Source organism: Acinonyx jubatus, chromosome B1 (assembly GCF_027475565.1).
Source record: "Acinonyx jubatus isolate Ajub_Pintada_27869175 chromosome B1, VMU_Ajub_asm_v1.0, whole genome shotgun sequence".
Classification (NCBI taxonomy): Eukaryota; Metazoa; Chordata; class Mammalia; order Carnivora; family Felidae; genus Acinonyx; species Acinonyx jubatus.
In genome coordinates, this window is record NC_069382.1 from 31136072 (window position 1) to 31143478 (window position 7407).

At 57.4% G+C, this 7407-nt stretch overlaps 1 long non-coding RNA gene across 1 annotated transcript; it reads left to right on the top strand.

Annotated features, from left to right (window-relative positions):
- Nucleotides 1–2565: 2565 nt before the first annotated feature.
- LOC113604714 (uncharacterized) lies at nucleotides 2566–4434 on the top strand. Its single transcript, XR_003426740.2, has 2 exons — nucleotides 2566–2768; nucleotides 4109–4434. It is a non-coding gene; the product is annotated as an uncharacterized LOC113604714 (long non-coding RNA).
- Nucleotides 4435–7407: the final 2973 nt, after the last annotated feature.

Here is a 7407-nt window from a genome sequence, read left to right on the forward strand (position 1 = left end):
GTTATGTGAAAAGCCACAAAGATGTTCCTCACAGTGTTGTTTATAATGGTGAAGGATTAGAAACAAATGGTCAACAACAGCAGACTGATGAAACAACTCACGGTAGATCTTTTCTGGATAATGAAATACTAAGCCAATATTAAATGCTACTGTAGGAAAATATTTAATGGTATGGAAAAATATGCTTATAAGTCAGTCAAAAGACGACAAATTAGAAAACACAAATATGCATTGAAGAAAGACTGGGAGGAAACCCACCCAAATATTAGCATTTGTTTATGTTGATGCGGTTAGGGATGGTCCTGAATTTATTCTGTTGCTGTTTATGTGTATTTGTATACTTTCTTCCTGCAGGAACATGCACTGCCTTGGCATTCAAGGTGCAATAAAAAAGGGGATTCTGGGAGGCGTTAGTCTTGTGGAAAACACAGTTTTGGAGCCCCTCTCTTCCTTCTGTCCTCCCCCTTTTCTGCCAACTCCGGTCTCTGCGTCTGGGTTCTTAAGCCTCCTTGCTTCCCTGCCTCCCGGTTCCTTTAACGTGGTCTCGGGAAAGCGTGGCTCCCGAGCTCTGCTTTGCGCCGACCTCGGAGCCGCGTCTCCCGGTAGGGCGCAGGGCAGGGAGAGGCTCCCGGCTCTCCCCAACCACCAATCGACTGGTGCTCGTCACAGGAACCCAAGGACCTTTCCTAAACTCTGAGATTTTCTTCAATTCCCTGGTGATCTTCTCTGCGATCCCAGCGCTCCTGCTGTCGCGGTCCTCCCAGCGAACCGCATGGCAGGTCCTGGTTGCGCCCAGTCAACTGCGGCGGAAAATGGCACCGCTGAGCCCCGAAAGCAGACCCCTAGGAAGTCGCCATTCCCTCCCCCGGGAGCCCCCCACTTGGCAGCGTTCCGTGCCCTCTGACACCTGCGAGCACCAAACAGGCTCCAAAGCGCCTTCCTAGGTACAGTTCCACGGTTAACCAAAACGACGCAGCGCCCACTGCGGGAACCAGCAGGTCGAGGAGCTGTAAAGACAAGCAAGTCAGAATTGCGGTCTCGAGGAGCGCCGAGGCCAGGTAGGAAGGAATGCCACCCCCACAGGAGACTCACAGGACCTAGTGAGGTGCCACAAGCAAACACTAGCATGCGCACGTTACAGATGCAGGTGGTGAAGGCACACTCGCGTTTACTGAACACTTACTACGTGCCTGATGCTCACTCTCATGAGCTAACCCACTTTCTCGCCGTAGGGCAAGGGAAGCTCTAGGGGGAATAAACATAAGAAAAACAGGTTCGGAGGAATAACGCCCCGCATTTTTACCGGTTAGGAAGCTGAGGCTCAGGGGGGGTCAGATCAGATGCCCCAAACCTCACCAGTGAATGCGCGGCTCTAACCCGGATCTGCGGACACCACAGCTGCAAGAGTTTCTCCTTCGTCACGCTGCCCGCCCTGTAGGAGCAACTGAAGCGCCCCAACTTGTCCTGGGTCAGAGCCGCGGAAAGTGCGGAGCTGCGACGGCTTTGCAGCCTTGAGTCCAGCGCCCCCTACTAGGCGCGGCCGGCATTGCTCAAAAATGCTGCTCTAGGAGCGGCTGGCCCCCGGGACTGCTCCCACGCGGGTGACCGCCAAGCCCTTGATCCCCTTCTGCTCTCCTTCGGGAAACCGGAGTAAGTGGAAGTAAGCAGCCCCTTTGAGGGTGGGACGGAGCTGCCCAGCCGGGCCAGCTAGCTCTGTTTTCCCAGCTGGTTCTGAGGTTTCATGCAGGCCCGCACTCCCTGCATCCACAGGCCACGAAATGCCTGTTTAGCTCCAGAGGGTGCGGGCGTGGGGGGGGGGGTCCCCATGATCCAGAGATGGAATTTCTAGCCCTTGGGGACCATTTGTGAAGATTCCACAGTTAGAAATCCACTTTATACCTTTAAAGACAAGTTGAAAGCATGCATTTTACTCAAGTGCCTTTTTCTCGATTTTCTCGGAGGTGTGTGGTGCGGGTGGAGGTGACAGTGGTGTGGGTGGGTTGGAGGACGAGTTCGCCTAGTGCCAAACGGAAATTCCAGCTGGTGTCATATTTGTAGTTGTTTCCGACACCCCCGACCCCCTCCCGGAGCTGGGAAGACAAGTGTATTATGGAGAAGCAAGCTGGATCTGGAGGCCAAGGGTGATTCTGGGGGCCAGGGGGAACAGGCGACCTGGGGAGGGCGGGTGGGACCCTTTGGCCACCCTTCCCCCTCTCCGAGGAGGGCGGCGCCGGATGGGGGCCGCGATCCCCCGCGTACCGGGCGCGGAGCGAGCGCCCGGCCCGAGTGAGGGCGTGTGCATATGTGTACGTGAGTGTACGTGTGAAATGCGGCGTCGCCGGCCGCGGCGGAGTGTACGCTCGGCAAAAATATGAATAATCAACACATCGCTCACACCTCCGCCGCGAGCCGGGAGGGAGCTGGGAGGGAGCTGGGAGGTCCCGAGGGCTTTCCCCTGCCGGCTGGCTGGGGGAGGGGACCACCAGGAAAAGAGCGGGGGCATCTCAGAGTATCTCTTCAGTTATCTTTCCCCTCAACCGAGCTGAGACACCGGAAGAAGGCGACAGGGGGGGAAAAGTCACATTAAACTTTTTCTGGTTGAAAGGCCTTATCTTGCTTGCCACCGTGGTGTATTCGAAGACTGGCGTGGGTCTTTGTTCCCAGTTCTCCAAGTTATCGGACGAAAGGCCGTCTCCCATTCTCATTTTGTACATCTGCATCCCGGGAGCCAGCAAATCCCTCTGAAAGTGTCGCTGTCGAGGTTAAGGGTAAGACAGAGTGTGGCTAGTGCTGGGTGAACGTCCTGCCTCGGACGGGTCCTTTGTATCTTCCCCTCAACCTCCTCTTGAGTGAGGACCTGCTCTCCGGGGTCGCTTAATTTGGGTCAGTTTGCCCCTCGGTCGCTGAGCCTTCAGCGGAGATGCCAACGTCGTCGTGCACGGGTACCTGGAAGGGCCTGCGACCGGCCGCTTTACCCCCGCGCAGCGCCGATGGGGGGGGGGGGGCTTGACGCGCGTGCCACCCCACCCACCCAGGAAGCCAGCCCCCCGGGTTCGCTTGGAGGCTGCAGACCACCTGCCACCCAACACACACACCTCCCTGGGCAGTCACTCCTGCGCGGCCGCGGGCCCAGGGCCGACGCCAGCTCTCCAAACCCCCAACCGCGGCCGCGGCTTCGAAAATCTGTTCTCTTGACCTTGCTGCTTCCCTGCCTCGGCTCCGGCTCCCTCGCTCTCTGCGCCCGGAATAGGAGAACGGGAAGGAAGGGTGTTTCAGAGGCGGGGTACCGAGGGGAGAGGGAGCAAGCCAGAGAGGAGGAAGAAAAAGAGGAGAGAAGGGGGAGGAAGTGCTTTCTGGAGTTTTTAAGTGTTAGGGTAGAGGCAACTCTGGGTCCCACAGCCCATTTCGGGTAAACTCTTTGCAGCGTCCCGACTGGCCTGGGTGTGAGCAATAGCGTGTGTCTGTAAAACGTCGTTCCGTGTTCCGTGCCCCCGCATTCTGGCCGCGGTGCCTGCTCCCGTCCCCCTTACTTAGTAAAAGCAAATCAGGAGGCGAATCTAACTTCACACCAAATTGTCCCGGAAGAGAAGTGTTCGGTATGGATGGTGAAGTCCTCCTGAAATATTTGTCGTGCGTTTGTGAGTACAGTAGTATCTTTCCCCCCTCCTTCTCTAGGGAATTTTTATTTATGGAGCATACAAGCCCAGTTTTCGTAAGAAAAATGCCAACGTTGAAATTTGGAGTGGGGGTTAGTGGAGTTGGATATTTGGAAAAAATATTCCACGAAGGATTGTGATTTACATATTCGGCAGGATTCGGAGATGGCGAGCAAATCCCTTTATTGCCATTACAAAAAAAAAAAAAAGCAAAGGTTCCAACTAAAACAAACAAACTGGAAAAACCACGAAGAGAGGCTTACTTATTCCATTTACGAAACCCAGACTGACTGTCCCTAAGGATCGAATTCCCCGGGTACTAACCAGCCTCTGTTCTTCGGGTTGCGCAGACCCAGGCCCCAAACGGAGTGTCTGGGAGGGTGGGGGTGAAGGTCAGGTTGTAAGGCCGGGGCGGGGGGGGGGGTGTTCTCACACCTCTGATTTCACCCCAGGGTCCTGCCCGACGAGAACGAGGCTTGGTGAGCAATTTTCGAAGAAAAATTTCCGAACCTCTGACCCGAAGGAGAGATGCGGCGCCCAGAAGACTGGACCGAACGATATTGGGGAACCGGGCTTTCAAACCGATCCGGAGGAAATTGAACACACCGCACTGAGGTGCGGATGTGAAACGTGAACGGAAAGAAACCCGGGAGTTCCTTGGGGAGAGCGAACAAAGGAGGGGACGGGGTAAAAGACGGAACACCACCCCCCACCTCAATTTTGTGTCAATCGAATGTCGTTTAGAATTGGAATAAAGGTCATTTAAGATTTTTCTCGACCCTGGCAAGGGGCGGAACGAAGCTCGCGGGCCGGAGCCGGGGATGCGCGCGCGGGCTTGGCACCCCCGCGGGGCCGGGCTTCCCTTGGCCGCAGCTGCGCCAGCCGGGCCCCCGCGCGGCTCGGGGCGGGATTTGTGTGGCGTGCTCTAAAAGGAGGTTTGTTGGGGGTTGCCAGAGGCTACAGAGACGGGAGTGACCCTCCAGGAGCAGCGGCTCACTTCACCACTAACCAACGCTCCTTCTGCGAGGGTGGCCAACTCCGCGTCCGCCCTCCCCCAAATCTGCACAAACAGAATTAAACCCAACCCGGTGGGCAGAAACGCTCCCTGCTCCCCAAAGGTCTAGCGCCGCCTTGCTGGGCCCAAGGCTGCTACCCCCACTCCCTGTCCCCTCAGCTGTCCTTCCCTTGCTGGCCCCGGAACTTCGTCCCCGCCCAGAGGGAACTTGGACGCCGGCGGCTCGCAGCCCAAAGGCCCCCAGCCGTGCGGCGGGTGTTTGCCCAAGCTCCCTAACCGGCGCAGGGAGGGCGCCCCTAGCGCAGGCGGCTGGGAGGCGTGCGGTGCAGCTCCCATCCCCTCCCCGGTCAAAGTTCCGGGGTCTCGACTCTTCAAACTACCTCCTGGCAGGGCACAACGGCCCCTGAACTTGTCTCTGGGAGGTGAGGTGGGGGCGCCCGCATTGCGCGGCCCTCCGGTTTGGGGAGGGCAGCGGGGAGCCCGGAGAAAGGACCAGTTCATTCACATCCAGAGGGGCATAATTTGGGTAGCAGCTGTTGGGGGAGAGAAGAGCCAGCGTCCTCGACCCGGGTTCTGCTCTTTAACCCCAGCCACCCCAGGCCTGAGGGGCAGGCGGTCCGGCCGGGCTTGGCCCCACTGCTGCCTCACAGTCCCTCGCACTGCGCTGGGTACCTCTCTTGGGCAGCATCGAGGTGCAGCAGAGGAGAGGCCCCTTGAAAAAAATCGCCGGGCTCATCAACACCTCTTGAGGGACTCGAGGGCTGTTCCACACTCCAAGGAAGCCGAGGCATAGGCTCCGCTGGGCACACATCTCTGATGAGAATGGGGCTGGGTGATTTAAGTTCAGAGAGATTTACAAGGACAGCGGGTCGGGGTAGAAGGCTCCGAGGGCTTAGTTTTTGCAGGAACCGAAATTATCCATAGAGAATTGCTGGTTTGAAACAGGGTAGAAGTTTCAATCCTGTACATTTCTCTCCTACCCTCCTTTTTTCTATGGACAACTTCTATCTTGGCTTCTATGACATCCCGTTCCATATTCTGGCGCCCGATCTTCCTTCATTTCTCCCTTTTGTCCAAGCCAGAGCTCTGGGGTCCCAGTGCCACAGTCAGCACAACCCAGAGGCTGGGGTTTCACGTTCTCCACCCCCTAAATCAACTATTCCAATCCCTGCACCCTGGGTTTGTGCCTAAAGGGTTTGCTCGCCTTCCCCTCCTCCTCATCAGTTTTCAAGTGAATCTCAGCAGTAGGGACCTGCGCATCCTGGGGCGCGGTCTGCTGGAGCAGTCTAGGGTCGCAGTTTGCCCCTGGGGTAGAGTGGAGGCGCAGACCTGTCCCTCTCTCAAGAGAGCGGCATTTTCTGAAAGTGTGAGCTTCCAGTCCGCCCAGGCCAATGAGTAGCAAGGCGCTGAGTCCTCTAGCGGCAAACTCTCGCAGTTCATTTCTGAGCGCTCACTTACACCTATGGGATCTGGTCGAGAGTCAATTCACGCTCAAATTTGAGTCCTAAGTGAGGGGAAAGTCTCCTGAATGTAATCCAGGCTTTCGCCAAGGCCCTCCTGGTAATGAAGCCGGGAGGCTCGGGCGCAGTCGCTCGAACTGTGGAACAGCTGATTTGTCTCCTCCATGGCAGATGGTCTTTGAGCACAGATTTGCATTCATTGTCTTCAAATCTGTTTTCGCGCTGGTGTTCTAGATTTCAGCAGCAGATCTATGCGCAGATCAGAATACAAAAGGAGAAGCAAGAAAATAACACCCAGCCAGGAGGATTTTTAATAGGCACCGGGAGCTGCTCGGCGTAGTTAAAAAGCCGTCTAGGGTTTCAGCTGTTTGGCTGAGCCGCCGCCGCCTCGCAGCCACCAGCCTGCGGCCAGCAACGCGGCGACCGCGCGCCCTGGGCAAAGTTTCCGCGACTTCCCTGCTGGCTCCCCCCCCCCCCCCGCCCCCGGCTTCGCGAATTGGAATGGGGTGGGCTCTGGCGGGGGGGGGGGGACGGGAGGGGGCCTCTGGGACGACACCGGGAAGCTCTCGCTCTCAGCCTACCACGATCTGTCAGCAAGCTCTCATCCGCACGGGTGCGACTCCCGCTAGTGTCTGCCCGGGGGTATTTTCCTTAGCTCCTTGACCGTTTCCCCGGACACTGTATTTATTTGACTAGCATTGGAGCCTTGCTCTTCCCCCACCGTGCCGCTTTCATTCATATATCCTCCTCTCTCAACAACTTGTAAACCGCACACAAAATCTGAGTGTCACCATGAAACAGGAGACTTGGGAGAGCCATTCAGGGAACTGGGTTGCTTTGGGGAACGTTTGCACAAAACATAAGTGCATGTGGTCACACTCTCCGCTTCTTCACAAATACGCACGCAGATTCAAGCCCCGAGAATGAATATGCCTCCGGCAGGCTGCAAAAATCTGCATCTAGAGGCGGGATCCACGAAGGCTTCGCGCTCCCGCGGCCGGACTGAGCGGGCGCATCCCAACCTGCAGGGTCGGATCACTAGCCTTCAGTGCAGGATTTGGGGCCCCCAGCCGACGCACGCACACGGAGTTTGGACAAGGACGCAGCGTCCACAGCTTTCTGTCCCCTTTCACCTCCCGGACTCCCGGCAACGCCGAGCGTGGCGCGCGCCGCCGGAGGACGTCGGCCCGGCCTGCCCAGCGCCGGCCAATCCCGAGCGTCCATGCAAATGAGCCTCCTTATCGGGCCGCGGCTCCGCCTCCCGCGACCGCGGCCG